Source organism: Pinus tabuliformis, chromosome 5_1, assembly GCF_031772625.1.
Source record: "Pinus tabuliformis cultivar Carrire ecotype Pingquan chromosome 5_1, CPIR1, whole genome shotgun sequence".
Lineage (NCBI taxonomy): Eukaryota > Viridiplantae > Streptophyta > Pinopsida > Pinales > Pinaceae > Pinus > Pinus tabuliformis.
The window spans coordinates 937,647,347-937,673,410 of record NC_142305.1 but is presented as its reverse complement, the minus strand read 5'-3'; positions in this window follow the sequence as shown (position 1 = coordinate 937,673,410).

Here is a 26,064-nt window from a genome sequence, read left to right as displayed (position 1 = left end):
TATCAAACATTAAAGCTGTTGGCAATCCAAACCTAGTGATTATAAATTGATCTATGAATTCAATGATGCTTTCAGAATTAGCTGTCTTGAGAGGAACTGCTTCTACCCATTTAGTAAAATAGTCTGTTGCCGTGAAGATGTATCTATGCTGCTTAGAAGAGTAAGGAACGATATCACCTATTATGTCCAAGCCCCACTGACTGAATGGTTGCTCGATGTTTACCGACTGTAGTGGCATGGACGGTTTCTTTTGTCTCCCTGCAGTAGTTTGGCAGACTTGGCATTTCCTCACGTAACTGTGTGAGTCTTTGAATAGTGTGGGCCAATAATATCCTGCACGTAAGATTTTATGTGCAGTAGCATCTCCAGCATAGTGTCCGCCTGCTGGTCCATCGTGGAGTTCCTGCAAAACCTTTTCGGCTTCAGTTTTCTCAAGACACCTAAGAAGAACATAATCGTAATTCCTTTTAAACAGAACATCATTTATGAGCTGATATTGTTTAGCTTTCAATCTCAGAGCTCTTTTCTTGGTGTGATCCAGGTGTGATGGAGCATACCCGTTCTTAAGATAATAAATGGTGTCAACATATAATGATTCTGCATCGTTTAGGCTTACCTCATACATTTGTACCTCTTCAGATGAATTTTCAGGAATTTGCGATGCTCCAGCCAACATTTTGCAGAAGCCTTGACCTCTCACAATGCTTGCTGGTTTGATCTCAAGGTCGTATTCTTGTAAAGCAGTGATCCAATTTTCTCTTTTTTCACCCACATCCTTCTGTATTAGAAGATTTCTTACCGCTGGAAACGGTACTATGACCTTAGTATGGGTTTTAAGTAAGAAAGGTTTGAAATATTTGACCGCTTTGAAAACAGCATATGCCTGTTTCTCCACGTCTGAATAGTTGAGTTCAGCACCTTGTAAATTCGAGCTAAAAAATGCGATTGGAGCTTCCGCTTTCTCTTGATTTGCTTGAGTTAGAATCACGGCATATGATTTCTCTGAGGCAAATGTGTATAAGATAAAAGATTCTGAAAAATTCGGGGTTGCTAAAGATGGAGCGTTAATGATAGCTTGTTTGATCAGGTTGAATGCCTCATGCTCATCTTGACCCCATTTAAAATTTGAATTCTTTTTAATCATGGTTGGCAAACGAGAAACAATTTGTGAAAAATATGGGACAAATCTCTTCACAAAATTGATTTGACCAAGGAAAGATTGCATGGCTTTTTTATTATGAGGTAGGGATATTTCAGAAATTTCTTTGATTCTGTCAGGCTCAATGTGAATACTAGATTTTGACACTATGAATCCTAGAAGTTTTCCTTCACTTAATGCGAAAAAATATTTCTTTGGGTTAAGTGAAATCCTATACCTTAAACATCGTTGAAACATTTGTTTCAAGTCTTTGAGATGGTCGCTTCGCTTCTTGGAGTACACTGTTATATCATCCAAATAAATTACTACAGATTTATTGACTAAACCCTTGAATGCGATGTCCATGGCTCTCTGAAATGTAGCGCCGGCATTGATCAAACCAAATGGCATCTTCCGATATGCGTATGTGCCCCATTTAGTTCGGAATGTGGTTTTTAACTGATCATCGGGATGTACCAGCACTTGATTGTATCCTGAAAATCCATCCAAAAAAGACATTAGTTCTGAGCCTGCTACTGCCTGTAATATCTGCTCCATAGGTGGGAGGGGAAAATTGTCTTTTTGACAGGCTTTGTTGAGATTCTGAAAATCGATGCAGATTCTAATATCTCCGTTTTTCTTTCTAACGGGTACCATATTGGAGACCCATTTGGAATGTCTGACGGGGAAAATTATTCTGGCTTTTAATAACTTATTTAGCTCAGTTTTTATATGATTTTCTAAATTGGGGTGGATTTTTCTAAGTTTCTGTTGGACAGGTTTTTCGTTGTCAATCATAGGGATAGTATGTTGAATGATAGAAGTGTCGTATGCCTTCAGCTCATCGTAATTCCAGGAAAAAACATTTTTGTATTGTCTCAAAAGACGAATATACGCTAGTTTTTCTTCAGGGGCTAGGCCGTGGCCTAGATTAACGTTTTGTGGTTTATCATCGGTTCCTAGGTTTACTAATTTGTAGTTCAGAGTTGAACTGTAGAGCTTAGAATTGGTAGACCTTTTAAACCGACTTTTCGAATCGTATAAGTCTTCCAACTTAACCACCGATTTAGGTATAGCATTATCAGTGCTATCTTGTTGTATTTGTCGATCGTGATGGTCTTCGTCAATTATCTGATTGGAGTAGGATCCTTCAGAAGTGAGGAAATTTACAATATCAGGATCGTCATTGAATACTCTCCAATTTGTAATGTTGTCAGGGATGGACGGTCTAAAGATTAATTCTATTGAGAATCTATCCAGACTAAAATCTTCGGAGGGAATAAGTCTAGAGGCTACGTTAGCTAAAAGGTCGCTCGCGTTTTGGAGTCTTGGGATTGACGAAATATTGAATGCTATAAAATGCTCAGTCAGATCTTGTACTAAAGATTGATAGTGTTTCAAATGACCTGATAGGCAATGTATGGTGTTACGTACCTGTTTGACGACAATCTCAGAGTCTCCGAAGACTTGAAGATACTTGACGTTCAGCCCGATTGCTTTGTATAGGCCTTGCACCAAGGCCTCATATTCCGCTGTATTGTTTGTGCAATCGAATTCAAGTCTGCATGCAAGCATGGTCTTATTTCCTTCTGGACTAATCAGAACGCATCCTGCTCCTTCTCCTTCGTTAGATTTAGAGCCATAAAAATATAATTTCCAAAACAAAGATGTATTTACAGTTTATCTACAAAATTAACACACTTTGAATTATCAGTTTGGGAAAAATTTTCGACTTGGGAAAAAACTGAATTTTTTAAGTAAGGTGATGTATGAGCATTGAAATTGCCGAGGAAAGAATCTATCGAGTAATTGACTATGATACTGCTGTTATATGCTATTGCTTCATTTTCTCCCTCCAATTCCGTCACTATGTACTTCTGGTGTAACTCTCGTTCAACCTTTATTTGATTTGGTTTACCATTGTAGGGTAACCACATGTGCGACCAGTTGGTTGAGAAGTATCCATGGAGTTTTTCGGACCAATCCCTACTAAGAATCAAGCCATAGAATTCTGGGATATCAGCTACTAGAATGTCAATAACCTGACATACCTTCGGGTTAGATGACAATCTTATGGTCACTTGATTAAGTTCACCAATCACTTCGACTTGAGATCGATCAAGCTGAACTATGCGCACTGCGGATTTTTGTGGTTGAACATTCAACTTGGCACATATTGATCTGGGTAAAATATTAGTTGAAGCACCAGAATCTACTGAACAATTGTGCACATTTTTATTGAAAATTTCATAAGTGAGAAGAAAAGGGGGAGTGTGAGACCTTGATCTTCCTCCAATCAAGGCGATGTCATTTGGATCAATCTTATTGATCATGTTGGTTGGAGGTCTTCCCATGTTGTGGGAAGCTACAGCTGTAGGCAAAGATGTAGTAGGCACGATATGTAACTCTTTCATCATTATCTTCTGTTGATGTTTCAATTTGCTCAATTCATAAAGAGTGATATTAGCCCTAGTATTTTTCATGTCATCAATAATATTGTATTCCATTTCATCTGAAACTATCAGTGTTCTTGATGGAGGTGTTTGATTTGGTTTGACTGGGCTAGATTGAGTCGCTTTAGCAGTCGTTTTCTTTGTTGCAACTTTATCTTTTGCTGCAGAGCTTGCGCCCTTCTGCTTAGGGGTAGTTTGGGGAGGATCAAATTGATTTTTTCTTCGTGTGCTAACCGGAAATGCTTCTTGATCTTCTTCTTGTGGGAGGATGAAATCCCACATTCCTTGTAGTTCCACAACTTTTTCGTCATCGGTCTGCCCTTCAGTGGTACTCTCTTCTTCTTCCTCTTCTTCGGATTCGACATTTGAGATAGCGTTGGGTGGTTTCACATCCATTGAAGGGCCTCTTTTAAAAGCTCTGTAGGGCTTTTTTGAAGAAGTTTCTGCTACTTGTTTTTTTATGTCAATCATCTCATTGGACATGGTCTTTAATACTTTTTGCAATCCTTCCAAATCGAAAGGGTCTTTCGTTTGTTTCTTCTTGGGGTCTTCCTTGAAGGTGATTTTTTTAGATTTACGTTCCTCTATCGCAGATCTCTTTTCCAGGGCTACTACGCGTTTCTCTACTGCTATCGCCTCTGTCAGGTTTTCAACTAAGGTTGTTTTATTCGCCCTATCCACGAAGGCTGCTAAGTTTGATGGTAAGGCCGTAATATACCATTCACATCGTACTTCTTCGCTGGGTTGGGAAGCAGTGGGAATTTTGTTGAGGATTTTATTGAACCGTAAATTGAAATCTTTGATGGGTTCTCTAGCCTCAGCTTTAAGATTGGATAGGTCATTGATTAACGTTGCCGTTGATCTGTCATCACCAAACTTGGTAAGGAATTGACTTTGAAAAATGTCCCAACTTGTGATAGACTCGGAAGGTAATGAAAAGTACCATGACCCGGTTGTTCCTTGCATTGTATAGGGAAAAAGCCGGACAACAGCATCCTCGTTGGTAACTCCGTTGAGATTGACAGAAAGCATGAAATTGTTAATGTGCTCTTCAGCTAGCATGCCTGCTTCTGGATTGAATTTGGGTAGCCATTTCTCAGGATGGGCCGGTATTTGGCTCAGGGGTGGAGGCATTAAAACTGCCCCAGGATTGTTCCATGGAGACTGGGCCATTGTTGAGCTGCTGGTAAATGAAAGTGCAGAGGATGATCCCTGAGGCTGGGAAGATGAAGATATTATGATCTTAGATGATTGAAGAAGAGGGGTTGTGGAAGATGGATGAGTGGTTTGGAATGAAGATGTGGGTGGCTGACTTCACGGTGAGGGAGTTGAAATGGACGATGTAGATGAAAGAGTCTCACTGTCAGACTCTTGTGGTGTTTTCCTTGCTCTTTTCCTGGTGGGGAGAGGGAATTCAATTGGCTGGATGCCAAATTTTTCACTCTTTAATCTGGTCAGGGGATGAGCAAGATTGTACTGCGAAGTCACGCTGCTTTGAGATTTATCAGACCTCTGTGTAGAAATAGAAAATCCCTGGAGTTTGCGAATCAAAGTTTGAACTTCAGGGGGTTCAATGGTAGATTGGTCTGAAATATTAGGGTATGTAGCAGCGGTTAATACTCGAGCGACTTATGACTCTGGATTTAAACGTACTGGGAAAGTCAGGGGAGTTGATGAGGGCGATTTACGCTCAGAATGGTATTTAGATTTTGATTTAGGTGCCATTCATAGTTCGGGCCCTCCTTCTAGCGCCAAATATGTTGAAGCCCCGAAAATCGGGTCGACAACAAGGGGGATACCCACCCGGTCCGGACCTTGGTTGGCAGCTCCTTATCCGTTTGGTATAGCGGGTCCGACTGGGGATAATGGGACCAGTTTCCCAATTTAAGGGTGTGTGTGTGTGTGCAGAGTTGGATGTTGCTGATCTAAGAGTACTTAAAGCTAATTTAATTCAAACTTTTAAACTAACTCTATGCTATTGTAATCTAATGAGAAACAACACATCCAATCTACGCTAACCCGGGGTGAATTTCTTCTATTATGCGATCTAAAGAGATTTCAAACAATAATTGGTAATAAAGATCATTCAGCTATCATAAGAATAGAAATCAATTAAGATAAACCACTTTGCATAAAAAGTTAGGCAAAACAGTTGTGAAAAACATATCACATAATAAGTTATTCATATATCAAACATAAATAAATGACTCCACAGTACAAAAGTGCCAAATGGTAACTCATACACTCATGCAGTAACATATAAACAACTAAAAAATGTATATCACTTTAAGAATATAAACAGAAACAGTCAAGAGATAAAAGTACCATTTATGACTGGTTCCACTCATAAGCTTCAAGCAACAATGATTTATCTCTCCTTGCTCTAACATCTACTAAGAGTACAGAAGTGCAACATCAGTAGCAGATATCAAATACAAACATTAATAAACCTTGATCCATCCATTCATCAAAACCCCCTCCGAGGGTGCAAAAGTGCATGTTCTGAGGACAAGTTTTTTGACAAATTTCTGGACCCTCCTCCTAATGCTTGAGAAGGGTTTAAATACTGCTAACTAATTAACTTAATTACATAAATTTAGGATACGGTTTTAAATGACCACCCTTCTGCTAAAGCAAAACTATTTCTAAAAATTGAATCTAATTCCTAACCATTTCTGTATTTGCTCCTTAGTGCTGCAAGCATGCAACATTCGCCTGGGAAGAGTCGGCTGGTCACCTTCTGCTTTCGTTTGAGCTATGAAAATAGAAATAACAAGTGCTGGCACCACTTTCTGGTAAACTAGAAGATATTTTCGAGAATCTTCCTCTGGCTGGGTGTATTCACTGCGTGTACACTTCGTAATAACCCAAATTTCTCTCAAACTGATTCTACTTTTGCTATTTCGGTTTCCGGCCTTGCGAATGACTGAACAAGTTAGGGATTTTGCTCTCTGAACAATTTTCTGCATCGAAAACTGCCTCCATTCTTTGTTCCGGGCTTTTTTTGTGTGTTTTCCTTCTTTAGCGCCTTTTTTCTTTTTGCTTTACCGGGCATAAGCTTCAGGATCTTTTGTAAACATGCTGCTTTTGTGCGCTTTTGACTCTGGGCATTGGATGGCCTATTGACATCAGCATCTGTTGAGTGATACTCTGGAATCTGTGGTCCTGTTGCATGCGGCATCCGTTTATGAAGGGATCTCTTCTCTGTTCTCCGAGCATTGACGCTTTCCCCTTTTCCTTAGATGTTTCCTGCACATTGCTTCATGTTATTTCCTGTCTTACAGTTTACGCAAAGGAAAAGAGTAATGATAATAAAGATTGACATGAAAGATTTAAGCTCTTATGAATGCATAATCATGACACCCATAATGGACTGACTCTTCGAAAAACACAAAATTGTCCTTCTTGAATACTTTGGCGTACATTCATTAAATCTTTTAAGGCGCACGCCCAATTTTCGTTTACGGACAGCTTTCCTTGAATACTGCGCAGAGGAAAATTTGCGATGGGTGATTTCTGCGACTCATATCGCAGCATCGCGGATCGCGTCGTCAAGATGTGTCATCGCAGAAATTCATGATCGCATTTATCGCAAATCGCATTCATCGCAGATTGCAGATCGCAGATCGCGCTTAGTCATTCAATCATTGTGTGCTGCTTACGCGATGTTGCGATATGCGACGTCGCATAATGTATGCGATGCGATGAATTTCGCGTCGCTTCTTCGCAGTTTATTATGCTCATAGAAAAACGTTTCATTCTCTTCTCGCGATGCGATACAACTTTAAGGAGTTGAATACAAAAATTTTCATAAAATGTTTTTTGGATTTTTTATTAAGGGTCCCCATTTGCTTGGTGTTATTGCTAATACCAAACAAAGAGGGGGGTTGTTGGTGGCCACAACAGAAGGATACTGCATATTCAATGTGGAAGACATTGAATGACCTCTACCAGAATAGTAGCGACCAGAGGAAATTGGCGCTCAAGGATAAGCTTCGAAGAATCAAGATGGAGCAGGGCGATACTATTTCCACATATCTGATCAAGCTCACCACCTGCAGAGTTGAGCTTAGTAGTGTGGGAATAAATATTGCTGATGATGATATGGTGAGCCTCGCTCTCCTTGGCCTTCCAAAGAGCTGGAATAACTACCAGGACTCTGTGAATGGAAGGGAGAAACTGCCAGATTGGGAACGACTATGGTCGAATTTGATGCAGGAGTAGATCAGGAGGAGCACTCGAGATGGTTCTTCATCCAAGGATGATGATGAAGAAAATCTGGCCTTAGCGAGTAAGGAAAGGAAAGGGAAGGGGAAGTATTCCCATTCCAAATTGAATTCTTCTCATGGAGGGAAGAAGGGTGACAAGTCTAAAGTGAGATGATTTAACTGTCATGAGATGGGACATTATGCGACTAATTGCCCATTGAAGAAGTCCAAGAAGGGATCCTCGGGAGGATCGGAAGGTGAGGCATTAACCTCTCAGTTTGAAATGGAATTTACCCTCATCGCATGCATGGTGTCATCAATTATGGGTTGTGTCGGGTATATTGATAGTGGAGCCTCATTCCACATGACCTGTGATAAAATTTTGTTCAGTGCCTTGGAGGAGAAAGACCCCAAGATGCGCATAGAGATGAGTGATGACGAAAGGTATAGTGTTTCAAGAGTGGGCACTGTTGCTTTTCAGAGGGAGTTTGGAGCTCCTATCACCTTGATAGATGTGAAGTATGTGCCTAGACTGAAGAATAACTTGGTATCGGTCATGATGTTGGAGGAAAAAGGATACGATGTTGTCTTCAGTAAAGGAAAGGCATTCCTTAGACACATCACCACGAGACAGGTGAAATACATCAGTTCACAAGTTAAGAACCTGTATGCTCTTGAGGTTCAAGATGCATGCAAAGACTTGAGGAGCAAGGAAAATGTTAGAGACTTGGTGGTTGAGAGGGAGAGTAAATTACCTCTCAACATGCAGCCCCAGAAGAAGTCTCAGACAATTGTGGAGGAGCCACAATTGGAGAAGCAGAGAGGAGACCGAGTGAAGAGATCCACTCACGCAAATGCCTCCATTGGGGGGAATTTTGATCCAAGTGGGTAGAGGGATCACATGCAGCCATACCTCTAGGTGTGAGGTGGGGCGATGTGAAGTGATAGTCCCAAGAAGGCTGAAGTTGGGCTGGGTCCATTGAGAGGTTTTATCTCATGGATCGTACCTTGCTACGAGAGCCCAAAGTACATAGTAGCGGGAGGAATCAGTGGGATTAATGCAATCAGAGATCAAAGTGAGAGAGGCTAGAGCAGTCAGATACTGAAGAGCACAGAGAAGGATTGACAACAGTGTAGAACGACTGAGTCAGCAGAAGCGCAAAGTTTTCAGTTGACAAAGGCAATAACAGTCAGAGACTTTGATGACAGATGCATCATATGATTCAGGTTGGATGTTTTTTGTTTCTAGAGTTGCTGGAGCAACAACACTAGAGAGAAGTGTTGCATGCATAACATTCCAAAGGTTCACGATCGGGATCGAGTTGAATTCCTTTCTTGTTGAGAGGGAGTGTTGAAAATAGCAACAAGAAATGATAAAAATAGAATCCAGAAATTCCAATTTTAATTTGTCCTTGAATTAAAATCAAATTTAGTATCACCAGCTGCTTGGAAATAATTAATTAATTCATTATGGATTAATTAGTTGGAGAAATTCAAGTTAGAAGTCTTTCTGAAGTCATGCAACAATTATCCCTTAAATTAAGGAGATTATCCCTTAATTAAGGAGATAAGATTGAGTTATATTTGAGTTGTAATTAGTTAGCTCAGTTTATTGAGTTAAGTCCAGTTAAATTAGTTACAAATTGTTTGAGGAACTAATTGTGAGTTATCAGTCAGTTTATGCATGCATGCACTCAACCAGTGTACTCCAGATAACTGAAGATTCCCTCATCAGAAACTCATGCATGTCTATTCTGAGAAAGACCCAGTTGAGCTAAATGTCAAGGAAAATGTACTATGAGTTGCATGTGTTTTCCTATAAAGGAAACTTATGCATGCAGTCAAGGTAAGGTTCCTTGAGGATTGCACAGTTGTGACAGTGTGTTAGAGCAGCATTCCACTTGGTGAGGTGAGAATCATCCACTAGGAACAACACAAGGAAATAGGAGCTTGGAGGGCAGAGGAGAAGGCTTTTGAGAAGCCAAGTTTGCCTGTGAGCATCTAGGAGGATTGTACTGAGAGCTGGCTAGCTGTGAGAGCTAAGGCTTTGTATGATCTCTATGTATTTCCACCTTGTATGATAATACAGATAGTGGGGTTTTTATCTGAGGCTTTCCCCAAAGTATTTTCATGTGTATTGTGCATTGATTCTTCTTCTTCTGGTTATATGTGTTCAGCTCTAATTCAGCTCGATCATTAAGCTTCCACAAAGCAAATTTATAGTAGAAGTAGGTTATATTATTTTGCTTTGGTTATATTGCATTATCGGGTTAACCTACAGGAATATTTTCTACAGAGTGATATTTGTATAGAATTTGCAGAATTTCTACATCCTCTACATGTGGCTGCTCCACATCAATATGAGGTTCCTCATTAGGAGCTAAAATCTCCTCAACTGCATGTAGCTAAAGCACCCTCTCAATGGAACATCTCATGGCCTTATCTTCGTCAAATTTTACATCCTTGCAAACCACTATCATCCTACTGGAAGGTACACCTGATAGTTGTGAGGTGTATCAGTGCACCCCACAAATATCCCCAACTCTAATATCAGCTCAAGTTTCTTCTATGCATCTTTGGTCACATGGAAATATACCGATGATCCAAAAATCCTGAAGTGACCCACATCTAGTCTCTTCCCTGAGGAAACCTCCTCTGGTGTACTCATCCCAGGAATTGGATGAGGGCTTATGTTCTGCAAATAAACAACTGTGTTGCATGCCTCGACCCACAAGTGTAGTGGTAGGCCCTGATCATGCAACATTGCCCATGCTTCCCCTACAATGCTTCTATTCTTCATTTCAGCCACCCCATTTTGTTGTTGGTTATGAGGTGCTGTCAAATCTTGTCAAATGCCTTCTGCTGCACATAAGTTTTTAAACTCATTTGCCACATGATCTCCACCTTTATCACTCCTGAGATATTTAACCTTCTTGCCAGTATCTTTTTCAACCAATGCTTTAAATTCATCAAACTTGCAAAAGTTTGATCTTTCTTCTGCATGAAAAAGATCCAACATTTACGAGAAAAATCATCAACAAATATAACATAATACCTGGGCTTGGCCATAGATGTTGTCGAGAATGGTCCACACACATCTGAATGGAATTGATCAAGGATTGTCTGTGCTCGATTGTGTTTGTTGTGAAAGGAAGCTTTGGTGAATTTTCCCAAAGTACACCCTTTGCATGTGTCGACTTGCTCTAGTGTACCTTTGGGAAGACTGGTAGAAATTCACTGCATGATTTTCAAAGCGCCATGATGCAAGTGACCCAACCACCTATGCCACAAATCACCGATGTCTCGGCTCTGTACCTTCTACCCTTTTGTACTCAAGGCAACACAATCTTCTACCTCCAACTTGTAGAGATTCTTCACCTGAATCCCTATCCTCTTTACCTATCTCGTGGCTATGCAACGAAGGAACACATTTCCCTTACTAAAAATCACATCGTCGCCTCTATCCTCCAACATGGAAAGAAATACCAAGTTCTTCTTCAAACCAGGAACATTCATAACATCTTGCAAAGTGAGGGCAGCACCTGACTCCCTCTGAAAGGTAATTGTACTAATTTCGGTAGAACTATACCTCCCGTCATCACCCATATTGATATGCATTTGGAGATCCTTCTCCTCCAAGTTACTAAAGAGATCCTTGTTACCAGTCATGTGGAAAGAATCTCCACTGTCGAGGTACCATACATTACCCATCATCGATGACACCATACATGCGATGAGGGTAAAGTCCAGTTTGAATTGTGAGTCAAGAGCCTCACCTGTCACTCCTCTTGATGGATTGTTCTTGGACTTATTGAGTGAACAATTTGTAGCAAAATGTCCCAGCTCACGACAATGAAAGCACTTGAATTTTGACCTATCCTTCTTCTTGCCTTCATAACAAGAATCTGATTTGGAATGTGACGCCTTCCCTTTCCCTTTCTTTGCCTTACCTGCTAAGGCACAAATTTCCTCATCATCAGTCTTTAATGAGGATCTGTCTCTGGTGTTCCTTCGAATCTCTTCTTGTACCAAATTCGACCACAGTCGTTCCCAATTTGATAGCTTCTCCCTTCCATTGACAGAGTCTTGATAATTGTGCCAACTCTTGAGAAGTCCAAGAAGAGTTAGGCTCACCATATCGTCCTCGGCAACAATAATCCCGACACTTCCAATCTGATCATGACAATGAGTGAACTTGGTTAAGTATTTCAGAATAGAGTCGCCCTTCTCCATCTTGCTGTTTCTGAGTTTGTCCTTCAGTTCCAACTTCCTACGGTCACTACTATTCTTAAAAAGGTTTGTCAATACCTTCCACATTGAGTATGGAGTTTCCTTGCTGTGGAGACATGAGATAATGTGATCTTAAACTCCCTCAAGGATAATCTGCCTTGCCTTTTCCACACACTCTCTCCATTAATCCACATCTTTGGCATCCGACACTAGAGGCTTAGGAATGTATTGGTCAATGAATTCCTTGAGGCCATTGAATTCCATCATTGCTTCCATCTTGTCCTTCCATGCTATGTAATTTGAGCTGCATTCCAAGGCATACTCAAGTAGCAACCCGTTGAAAGACATATTGCTGATATGAAGTATGAACTTGCAAATTCGATTTTCACCTGCACAACAAAATCAAAATCTCCTCTTCTATACTGTATTCAACTCTGATACCATGTAGATTTTTCTGTAGATTCAACAACTAATGTGATATACTAAAACATAAGACAATAATCTACTCTACTCTTCTCAGTGGAAACCAAAAATGATCGATAAAAACAATAAGTAGAAAGAGGAAGAATATCAATCACACATAACACAATATTTCTCTGGGGAAAGCCACTTATCAAAAACTCGACTATATATATTGCATTAACCATAAGATCTGAGAAGAAAATACAATGCTTGTTTACACTAGAAAAATACCTGCACAAGTATGATCTAATTCTCTGCCTCACAAAATAGCTCAAGCCAACACTTAGCCAATTATGATGCCTACCAAGCCCCTACTTCCTTGCACAATTCCTGAGAGAATTTTCCCATAATTAATTGGGAAACCCTTCCTCCATAGCTGTGCAATCCAAACATAGGTCCTCAACTGATTGCTTGCACCATTGTACAACTCAAAAAATTATACAAATGATACCACACTGTCCCTACACTCTAATCTCAACTGGGTCTTCCTCTAAACTGACATGCATGAGTTATTTATGAGTGAATCTCAGCTAAAGTTAGTTGGTGCGGTACTCGGGATGCACTGGTGCACTACTCCACTACTAGACCTCTACTAGTTCCTTCAACAGTTAGAACTAGTTTAACTGACTATAACTCAGTTAGGCCGAGTTATCTAATTACAACTCCAAAGAAATCAACCTGGGCCCCTAAAATTTAGGGATCACTCTACATGAATCTAGATAAACTTCTAGCTTGAATTTCCTAAGCTAATTAAGTCAATTTAACTTAATTAACTATTACAAGTTGCTATGAGAATAAAATTACAATTTTAATTCACAATTTAATAAGGAAAAATTAAATTGGAATTTCTTGTTGCTATTTTTAATAGTAATAGACATGAAACAATGCACCTAACAAAATCCAAATACTATAGTAGCAAAATAATAAAAATCACACATTGATAAATGGTTTGATCCAGGCCTTGTGTTATTACATACGTAATCAAGATCAATTATTCTGCAAATCAATAAATCAATAATCGCAATACATTAAAGTATATATGTAACAATAACAATGAAATAACATGAAATACAATTGAGAGGAAATTAAGCACACTACTATACTATCTTACTATCACAGTGATCCCTAGTAAAAGGAGGGCCTTTCCTCCTTCCTCCTTAGTAGGGAGATGGAAATGCACAACTCAAAAACTAAGTCAAAGAAAAATTATGAAGCCATGAACCATAGAGTTTGCATTAATATTAGAAAAAGGGATTGTGGATACACAATTTCTCTAAAAATACAGTAGTCTTACCCCACCATGAGGCAAATGGATTCTTCTCTTATAGATTACATCATGTCTATCCTTGAAACCATAATTAGCTATGAGAATCTATTGATTCCTATTTTTTCCAAATTAAGAGTCTTACATAAAAAGTTTATGACCAGTTTACTGAGAATAAAATAATGTTACAAACATATCTTCAAATAGTAGGAGGTCAACAATAGAAAACATAACTGTCATAGTCGATTTGGTTGTCATCAAGAAGTATTTCGCCTTACTTGCACAACAGTCTAGGTTGACTACGACCAAATTACAACCTATGTTGACTCCTATTGATGTTTTCGAGAAAACATAATATTAGGAAACAAAGTATCAACACCATGGAAACATTATCAACAGAAACTTGTCTTGGAGTATTAGCAATACAAAAACTTGGAGAATTGGCATATCATGCAAATAGAAACATGCTAGCAAACCAGACTATCCTGAAAGAGACTCTTTGTCAATCTCATAAATAAAATCACTCGAAAAAGTCAACCTCTTATCAAAATACAAGAAAAATTACATAAACTAGGTTGACATAAGAGAGAGGCATACTGAGTAAAAACAAGTGATTAATGGAGTAACATACTATGGATTATAGCGGTAAATATGGTGGAAAAGATGGACAGATGAGGGTAAAAAGGATGCCAATTCCAAATCCCAACATCTCCCTCCAACTGAAGCAACTCCATGTCCTCATGCAAGCCCTTAAATAAGTTTTCGGTGCATGTTGTGAGCACAAATTAGGAATTTTATAGCATATTGTTATATCATTTGTGAATGTCTTGCGACCTTGAGTAATATTTAAATCCATCCACCACATCTCATCATTTGCTGGCTTCAACTGATATAATTGTTGATACTTATGTATAAGGAGCCAAATAAATAGGAATACTAACTTTAGCCCAGACCAAATGGGCCTGGACCTTCTAATATATTCTATGTACTTAGGAACTCTAGAAAAAGCATGAACAAAATCCTGGAAACAATAGGGGTCTTCATTTTCCATATTTTTATCACATATTTCCCACCTTAACTTGATTGCATCCAATGCATCTGATCTCATCAACTCAAAACTATTGGAACAATGTTATATGACCATAGTTCTAACTTTAAGCACCTTATCGCTCCTCTCTAGAGATTGTAGGAAATTGTTATATGTCCTTAATGATTCTGCAACAAAACTTGACTCGTCTTAAATATATAATGGCTTTCCTTCCAGGTTTGTTCTTATAGTATCATGAGTTGATTTCTGTCTTATTTTCTTCTACATAAAATAGATAAATTCCCTCATCTAAATGTCTCCTACATAAGGTGAAAAATTAAAATTAGTCTCTCCAAATCAAGGAAACTCATGCAAATATAGTTCACACAACAAATGTTGTTCAACAAAACTGGTGTGCTAAAATGTCTCAAGGAATGATTTGATTTTAGTTATTTTATGTGGCCTCTAATCTTTCACTATTATTAATCTGAAAGGAAAACTTTTTTCTTTTGAGAATAAGGGATGGGAGGGAGATGGTGTCTTGTAGCTCAATACACTATGTGCAAGGTCATACGTATGTTCCTTTTCTTCCTATAACTATCAAAATTTCTCCTGCAATTCAACCTTCTCCCTCTTTCTTTCCTCCTTAACCTTGTCCCATTTTAGTCTTTGAAGCATCAATTTGTCAAGCTAGGCTTCCTTAAGGTCATGGAAAATTTTCCTATGTTCACTCAATGAAATTGTTCCCTCTTGCAACGAGATTGCCAATTGTATCCATTTTCCTAATTCAACAAGTAAAAATGTTGAATCCAAAATTTCTTCATATTTAGGCCACATTGTCTCTATTTTTGTTACATCAATGTCTTTAACAAGTTTTTGTAGATTCTCATGTTCTTCCAATTCCTCCAATTTTACCTTCAACTTTATTGCCTCAGCTACCAGTTCTTGTGTGTCTGTAGCATTGTTGGCAGGATCTCATGTACTAGCAATTTTAATTTCCCTAGGTTGCTCTACTTCACTGTTATTTATTGTGTGACAACAACATCTTTAACAAGTTATTTTTGCATAGCCAAAAACACCTCAGGTTTCTCTACTCCATCTTTTGGTTCTTGTGTGCTAGTAGCATCCTCAGCAGGTTCTTGTGGCATGACCTGAAATTTCATGCTCCTCATTTAAACTTATTCTTGTACCCCTACTGCAACAGTTACAGTATTATGAATTCCCCCCCCCCTATATAATCAACTTCTCTAAGAAGTTCCTCGGACACTTTACATTATGGTTTTCTAAATTTTCTATTTTTAGAATATGAAAGTGTTGAAGAAAGTGTAACTAGGTTCGATCTTCATGACATCGTAATTATGATTTTTGTAAAACAAGAAAATGAATTTATTATTATTCCTTGCTGCATGAATTTCATGAGAAAGAGGTTTATTTTATAGATGGCTCCCATTGAGTGCCTTAGGATGTCAAAGAGTTAATGTCATGCTCTTCTTGAGCCTATGTGTAATGTATACAAGTCTATAGAAAGGTCAAGTAGCCCTCCAAGACAAGCACAATCCTCCAAGACAAGTACATGAAGAAGTCCACATCAAAACGATATAAAACACAATCATGTTGGCCTACAAATAAATATAAATGTCAAGTCGGCTCATATATAGAGACACATCAGTTCACATTGGCACGTCAGCTAAATATGGGAGGCTAACCACTATAAATATGCGGATAGCGTCACTACAGAAACACAAATTTTCTGGCATACCTTTGAAACTTCAGATGGCACAGTTGGTACATGAACCTCAGATGATTATAGGGGTCTGCAATCCACATTGCAGGAGGAGTAGAGAACTCAGATACTTCTTATGTTTCAGAGGGAAGTTGCAGACAAGATTTCAGATAACACTCAGGAGGTCTGTCCATTATGTTTTCAGCCTCATGATGAATATAATCTCGGCCTCCTCCTTGTCTCAGTGATCACAAAAGTAACATTACAGTCTTGACATATTTGTAAAGAGGAAGACTATGAAGTGACACTCTCTGTCTCGACCTACTCTCTAAATGAAGTTAAAGTCTCAACATAATTATGAGGAGAAGGTTTTCAGTGATATGGTCTCTATCTTAAAGGAGACACAGTCACAAGGTTATGTCTTCAATGAAGGTGCAACTATGGTAAAAACAATCATGATCTCGGTGGACCTAGGTGCAGATCTCATTCATATATATATGGAGATCTCATTGATGAAAAATATCGGTGAAGGTGCAGTCATGGTGCAACAGTAATGAAGATCTCAGTGGTGCAGTAGTGATGGCCTCAATGATGCAGAAATGATGATGATTTATGTATTCAAGCTTCTGTGATCCATAATGAATTTAACAAAGTCTTTCAGTGGAAATCACATGAGAGAATTTTTGGCCGGCACGTTTAGAACCAACAAGTGTGGTTCATCATCAGGATCAGATGAAGAGGTAGACCATGGCAAAGGCTTAAATAGAGAGCAATGTAGAGACATAATTTCAAGTAACGCCTTTATTTGAACAATAATGTTTAAATTATAATTATAATATTAATTAATAATTTAAACATTATTTTTCAAATATAGGCGTTACTTGAAATTATGTCTCTACATTGCTCTCTATTTAAGCCTTTGCCATGGTCTGCCTCTTAATATTATAATTATAATTTAAACATTATTGTTCAAATATAGGCGTTACTTGAAATTATGTCTCTACATTGCTCTCTATTTAAGCCTTTGCCATGGTCTGCCTCTTCATCTGGTCCTGATGATGAACCACACTTGTTGGTTCGAAACGCGCTAGCCAAAAATTCTCTCATGTGATTTCTACTGAAAGACTTTGTTTAAATGATGACGACCTTAACGGTGACAAAGAAGAGGTTTGGTGTCTTGTTCTTGGAGTGGATAAATAGGTCAAGGGTTGTGGTCTTGGTATTCTTCAATTGGAATCTCTATAAAAAGAATTTTGTGCGGAATTTCCTCTCCAAGAGGGAGAGGTTTTGGCCCTGGTAGAAAGCCAACATCTTGTGTTCTTGTCTCTTGTATTTTGGTAACTGTTTGATGAAGTAAGAAATACACACGCTAATCATATCAAGAGAAGATTGTGCTAATAAGAAAAAGTTAAAATACCTCACAAATAGTTATCATGCTAATAAGAATTACATTAACTCTAATTGTCCTAGATTATTCAACATGGTATGAGAGCTAAGGTGATAAAGTCAAAGGAAGGGAAACAAAAAGAGACATTCAAGGATCAGATTCAAGAAGGGCATCAAAAAAAGTTGAAGGACTGTGTCAAAATTGAAGGAACAATATACAAAATCAGTCTACAACAACGAGGGTTTTTGTCTATGCAATGAAGGAGACAGTTTACAACAGCAAGAGATTTCATGTCCATAGTCATCATCAAAATATCATCGACACTCTCATCAAGATGTGTACAAACCAATGAAGCTCAAAGGACCTCAAAATTGAAGATCACATCATCTTGAAAAAGGTTGAAACCCTAGAAGTAGTCCTGATCTACACTACAAAAGAAGGAAAAATATATTGAAGGCAATAAGGCATGGTCATATTCAAGAAAGAATCATCTCCTTTCCCTAGAAGAAGATCATCCAAGGAAGCAACAAATCATCCTCCTCAAAAGGAGCAACCTTTTCATTGAGGTGTTGTAGCAGCTACAACCACCGTCCAAAATTTTGGCCTGCACCAATTTCAGAACCTCCCTTGAAGAGTTTCACTTGCTGACTGCACACACTCGGGTTCACTCCGTGAGATCGTGTGAGTCTTTACATCCGCCTTGCTTGTTCATTGCATTCAAGTCTCTGCATGCTGATGTCTAAGTCATGCTTGCGACCATGTTTTGGTTATGCTCAAAGTCTTCGATTCATATGTGCTTGTTGTGTTCGCGATGAAAGCATCTATCGCACTCACATACAGAGTCACATTCACTGTCACACAAGCATCTTCTTGATCAATGAACGATCAATCATGAGTGTTGTGCTTGTCGTTTACACCGTCGGTCAGTCTTGTCGAACATGCGTGTCTGGATGGTTTGGTCGTTTCGTCGTCAATTCATGTGAGTGTGTGTTTGTATGATCACCTATGTGTCTTTCGATTATTGACACAATTAGCCCTTTTTGCTGAAGGTTCCGATGACCTAAATCCCCTTTGACAGCCGGACCATCACCCTGCCATCGACTCGATCGACTATCGACTAGAACAACGCAAAAGCACCAAGCTAGTCTTCTCAAGTTGTGCTGCCCACAAGAAATTTAATCGACTCTCAAGCTGTCCACCGGGACAATCGGACCCGACAGTCACCCTGGGACTGACTACCCTAAAAATTTGTGCAGAGGCCACTGATTTCACCCTCTCAACTGACAGAGAAAATTGCACAAATAGGCCGGACAACCACCAAGTGCCCATCCCTATTTCCCTCAGAAAATTGTGTAGTTTTCCTAGTTAGTCATCCCGACAATCGACCAACTGTTCATCTGAGAAATTGCACAATTTTCATGAGTAGGCCTTCTGATACCCATCAGTTAGCTAAGATAAAAAATTACACAGAGATGATCAGCAGGCCGGCCTCCCGACCCCAGTGTAGTTTTCCTTGCCAGCGGCCCCTAGCAGCAGATTGACAGTTCCCTCTGGGAATTGCGTAGTTTTTGCTGCCAGTCTCTTGGGTAGCTAACTAGAAGTTCCTTCTGGGAATTGCATAGTTTTGACTGCCAATGACCCCAGAAGCAAACTGGAAGTTCCCTCTGGGAATTGCACACTTTTGGCTGCCAGTGACCCAGGCAGTTCCCCAGAAAAACTGCCAATCCCTGCCTGCTGACCCTTCATGTAGCCCGACTCGTTCCTCTAGAAAGTTGCACAAATATGGTTGTCCAGCCCCGCTACCCATTTGTTTTGAAAAATGGGTAGAGCATGCCTGCCTTGCCTTCCAGCAATCCGGACTAGTCCTCCCAAAATTTGTGTAATTTTTCCTCCTAGCCGAGCCAGACCTTGCAGACAGTCACTGTCGACTCAGATTGCCTATCTGCATCTCTCAGTGACTCTTGCACGGTTTTCATCAGCAATTTCCCAGAGCCATCATCCTGCATCATAGCCTTGTTACCTCTACCGGTCGCCTGCACCCGAATGATCATGTTTCATGGTAGACTAGGAGGTTTTAGATTTGGTGTCGTCTCGTCATGAGTGACTGCAAGTACAGGAACACCAACGAACATGGAAAGACGATGAACAGGATGAATGAAGAGAGAACATGCAGAAGGATAGGTTCACCAACGAATGAACAAATGAAGAATGCGAAGTAGATGAATGTGACGAACATGCACCTTCGTGAACAGATGAGTCTGTCAAGCCTTCCAACATGCAAGCAAGGAACAACATGCTAAAGCATCATCAAGTGAACTAAGGACCATTGAAGACTCCACGCACTTCGCCATGCAGAGGTGAAGCTATGATACACCATGAAGACATCCATCACCCAACAACACTATAGCTCAACATGCACTCCAGCGGCAACATGAATGTACCCGAATTTTCATGTCAAGTCATGTCGAGTCACGTCATTGTCGCCCACATCCTCACTATGGGCTTGTTTTCAATCAATGTGATGTAACGTGGAAGTCTAAGAGACCCACTTGTTGAACAAAGAGTCATGTAAGTCGAAGAGTCATGGAAGTCAAATGGTCATGAGGATAGTCGAACAACCACAAGGGTTAGTTTCACCCTTGGCTATAAATACTCCTTCATTTGTACATGCAAAGGGTTTTTCACCTCAGCTCCTCCCACATAGCCAAGAGAGTTTGTAATATTTTCTTTGAGGAGTAAGTAGTGGCTCCAATGCCTCGCTGACGAGGTTAGTGATGTATGGTGTAATGATGTGTCTTAGAACTTTTGCTTAATTCAGAAGCTTGTTAACAGGCTAGCACGTTTTCACACATGTATTGTATCTGTTGCAAGACTGATATTTAACACTTGTAATGCATGTTACTTTAACTCGTGTTCTACATCCGAACTGTTTCATTTTTTGTATTGCATAATCTATTAATGGAAATGTTTTGTATATGTTGCTAATGTTGTCCCATCTATGTCGACTGCTCTGCCGGACATTAGACAAACCTTTCACCTAAACCTTGCTTTAACAACCGTTGCACTCGTTCATACTGTTCCGTGAGTGTTGTACTTATTATCTTACCTTGTATGTTGTGACTACCACATTCGAGTGGACTGCTTTGCCAAAAGCTGTGTATGTCCTTTTGTGTTGTGTGTTCCTAGCCAAGTTGGGACTGATCCCTTTCAACCTGGAACTCACCTTCACCTTCTTCCCCTCACAGTGAAAGAACCATTGACACAAGTACACTTACACTCACCAGGCACGCGAACCTCACTTCTCGAAGACAAAGCGAACCACTCTCCTATGCTGAAAAGCAAGAGTTGAGGAAAATCATTAAGACAATGGCAACCAGGCCATCATACCGGATGGGACTCCCACACCAAATGGTGTGAGGTATATTTGGGACTTCATAACGGGGTGATCCCCTGAATGTTGGCAGGTCTAGCATCGTCAACATTTCTGGCACTAGAAGGAGGATAGCCATGTTGTACATGGCTGCAATTCCCCTCACACTCACTCATCAACCATCTGGTCAAGGTAATAATTCACACTCCCTCTCACCTACATGCCACTCCGCAGTTGGTTACTCCTCACCTCCCAGAATTGAACAAGAGATTCCATATCAACACCTTCACTTCATTCGTCCCATCACTCACTAGTTCGCGAAAGCAGTCAGACTGATCCCATGCATACAACACCTTCCATACGCATCAAATAAGTCAAAAGCCACTCCCACAGGAGTTGTTGTGTCATCGGTAGAAGAAGCAGTCCTTACCACACTTGAAGTTTTGGCAGAAGCTATTGAAGACAGAGAGGAACCTACGATTTTTCGGCAAGGAGAACAAGACACTCTTGTGATCTTAGGATCAAACTTTGGTACAGGAGGTGGAGGGGAAGGAAGTGGAGGAGGTGGAGGTGGAGACAAACCAAGAGACTCAGAGTTGGAATCATCAGAATTCAAAAGAGAGGAAGATGACCAAGAAGAAGAAGAGATGGCTGACCCAAATCTTGAATGGATGACTCAAGGACCATTGGCTCTCCTGGCTATTCTACATAAGATGCTGAAGCGAACAAAGAGAATGAACATCAAGTTCAACCCTGACAACATGGTAAAGGAAAAATATCATTTGGACAACTTCTATCTGCAGCTGCAGACCCTAGAGGTATGACATGATGACATAGCTTGTAGATTGTTCACATGTACATTGGACGGTCATGCAACTATGTGGTATCACAGCCTTCCACCAAACTCCATACAGAACTGGGGGGCATTCAATCGCATGTTCCTTGAAAATTTTGCTGATGACAAGATCCCAGCTATGTTATTGAAAGAATTGGGTAGCTTGAAGATGGAGGGGAAAGAAAAGGTAAAATATTTCAACCAGAGGTTTACACGCCTATTGAAAAAATATGCAACGCACATCAAACCTCATGACTCCATCACTGTTGATTACTACATGTCCACACTGCCGACTAGCATTGTGTAGTTCGTCAAGCGAGCTGCGAAAGCAACACTCTTGGGAAACTACGAAGAGTCTATTGTTGTCGAAAAAGACTTGTGCACGATTGGACTCATCAAGGATGATGAACCAACAAAGGACTCCAAATACATGAGGAGGAAGTCCCAAGAAATGGCGAGCAAGGGTAGAGACAAGGAAGCAAATGATATTGAAACCCTCACCCACCTCGTCAAGAACTTAACAATTGAAGTGTCCAAGCTTAAACAACATAAAAACGGACACATTTGCAATGAGCTATCTACTTAGACAGAGACAGGGAAGCAACTCATCAAGTAGCAACTAGTCCACTCAATAAAATGTGCAGAGCTTTGTGTTCAATGTCAATCAGTGCATAGATGCCGGGTTCTGTTCGTTCCATGAAGAACATCACCCTGAGAACTTCTATTCGGACTAGAATCAAGTCACAAACTTGGTATACAGTCATACACTCGATGCAAAGAGAGTTATGTAGAAGCAGGTAGATGACAAAGATTTTGACGAAGGTATTTCACCTGTTGAAACATCAAGTTCTGGGTGTGTGGTGAACGCATATCAGTGCCGAAGACAAACACCGAGAAGCATCCCCCAAGACAAAATGACCGTTACAATCTTAGGAGTAAAGGGGCTCCTCCTACACTTGGGGAAATGCAAGAGAATATCAAACTGCTGATAAGGAAGGCTGATCCACCGTCCACCCCAAAGAAGAAAAAATAAGACAAATCTGGGAAGACAATGACGGAAAGAGTACTTCCATGAGCAACAAACTGCAAAACACCCCGCTGGACAACACGAACATCTATTCTACCCCGTACACCTTGGTAAGTCTACCACCTCTGGACTACAACATTGTTGATGACATGAAGAAAACTCGAGCAAACATCATTTTTTTCGAGTTGGCTAAGATCTAGAGCCATCGAGATATCCTGCTGTGTGCACTGGGAAAAAAAACAACAGATAGCGCAACCTCTACCAGCAAGGGAGAAAGCACACCTCCTAGATCACTTTCCATTGTGCTCAATACACTCCAGATGGAAGAAGCACACTTAGGTTTCCCCCATTCCTGCTATCTTTTTCAAAATTTCAACTGCAATGTTCACAACTGTCTGGATGATTCTGGTGCAGTAGCTAACGTCATGCTGCTCTCCATTGCTAAGAAGATCAATGCACGATGGAGTGAAACATCCGCGAGAATCATAAAGCTTGATAGAACATCAGTACCAGCCATTGGTGAACTTCGAGATGTGATCATCCGACTATCCCATGAAGGTTGAGTGCACCAATGCATCAACATAGTTATTGTGGACATATCGGAAGCATATGGCCTGCTACTCAGTAGAGACTGGTCCAGCAAGCTAGATGGATATTTTTTTATGCATTGGTCTCACATGTGGCTTCTGTACAAGGGCAGATGCAACCAAATCCATGTGTTATCCGAGAGGTACAAAAAACATAATGCCACTCCCCTTAATAACAAGAACGAACCATTGGCATTCACAGAACTTATGTTTGGAAACTGCCTCCTGGAAAAGACATTGGAGTGTTATCTTGCATGGCCAACTCCAACCTCATCACACAAGCAGTTGGGACTCCTTCCTCGCCCAACTGATGATAATGAAACTTGTACAATTTGTTTTTCCAATAATAGTAGTAGTAGCAACAACGATAGTAGCAACAGTACTAGTATGCCAAACGGACCATGTACAGACGAGCTATGGGCTATGAGCCTTGAAAATTTGGGAACACATGAGGGCCCAAATACGGAGTGTATCTCAGTCATCAAAAACAATGGAAAATGCATGATTTTGAGCTTTATGAAGTTCAAAGGAACAAACAATGATGTTGAGTATGAAACACTCATGCTGAACACACAAATGACCAACACTGCGAACGAACAAAGCAACTTGGGAACCTACCACGATCCAAAGATGACCAATCTTGGTACAAGATACACACTACAACAGTGACAAATTGTTGACCGCTTGATCGAACAGTATCAGGATGAGTCTGCACAAGTATATGATGACCTGAGTACACACTACACGTGAGAAATCCAACATGAGATTCCAGGTAAAGGAGGAGACAAGCCATTGCAGCAAAGAACAAGTAACACATACATGTTGTTTTCACTCCTTTCACCAAAAATATTGACTAACATTTTAAGTGCTTGGATTACTTGCAAAGTTCATCATCATACTTGGTTTTCTAATTTAAATCCTGCACGTAAGAAATCTAGGAAAATCTGCTTACGCATCGATTTCAGAAACTTGAACCCTTCCCGGAATAAAAACAACTATCCCGTGCCATCATCTGAGCCCATGTTGCATGCAGTACCTAAAACAATGGTGCCATCTTCACTTGAAGGTCTTTTGGAATGCCACCAGGTTCTAGTAGCGGAGTGTATCCCAGTCATCAAAAACAATGGAAAATGCATGAATTTGAGCTTTATGAAGTTCAAAGGAACAAGCAATGATGTTGAGTATGAAACACTCATGCTGAACACACAAATGACCAACACTGCGAACGAACAAAGCAACTTGGGAACCTACCACGATCCAAAGATGACCAATCTCGGTACAAGATACACACTACAACAGTGACAAATTGTTGACCGCTTGATCGAACAGTATCAGGATGAGTCTGCACGAGTAGATGATGACCTGAGTACACACTACACATGAGAAATCCAACATGAGATTCCAAGTAAAGGAGGAGACAAGCCATTGCAGCAAAGAACAAGTAACACATACATGTTGTTTTCACTCCTTTCACCAAAAATATTGACTAACATTTTAAGTGCTTGGATTACTTGCAAAGTTCATCATCATACTTGGTTTTCTAATTTAAATCCTGCACGTAAGAAATCTAGGAAAATCTGCTTACGCATCGATTTCAGAAACTTGGACCCTTCCCGGAATAAAAACAACTATCCCGTGCCATCATCTGAGCCCATGTTGCACACAGTACCTAAAACAATGGTGCCGTCTTCACTTGAAGGTCTTTTGGAATGCCACCAGGTTCTAGTAGCGGAGTGTATCCCAGTCATCAAAAACAATGGAAAATGCATGATTTTGAGCTTTATGAAGTTCAAAGGAACAAACAATGATGTTGAGTATGAAACACTCATGCTGAACACACAAATGACCAACACTGCGAACGAACAAAGCAACTTGGGAACCTACCACGATCCAAAGATGACCAATCTCGGTACAAGATACACACTACAACAGTGACAAATTGTTGACCGCTTGATCGAACAGTATCAGGATGAGTCTGCACGAGTAGATGATGACCTGAGTACACACTACACGTGAGAAATCCAACATGAGATTCCAGGTAAAGGAGGAGACAAGCCATTGCAGCAAAGAACAAGTAACACATACATGTTGTTTTCACTCCTTTCACCAAAAATATTGACTAACATTTTAAGTGCTTGGATTACTTGCAAAGTTCATCATCATACTTGGTTTTCTAATTTAAATCTTGCACGTAAGAAATCTAGGAAAATCTGCTTACGCATCGATTTCAGAAACTTGAACCCTTCCCGGAATAAAAGCAACTACCCCGTGCCATCATCTGAGCCCATGTTGCACACAGTACCTAAAACAATGGTGTTGTCTTCACTTGAAGGTCTTTTGGAATGCCACCAGG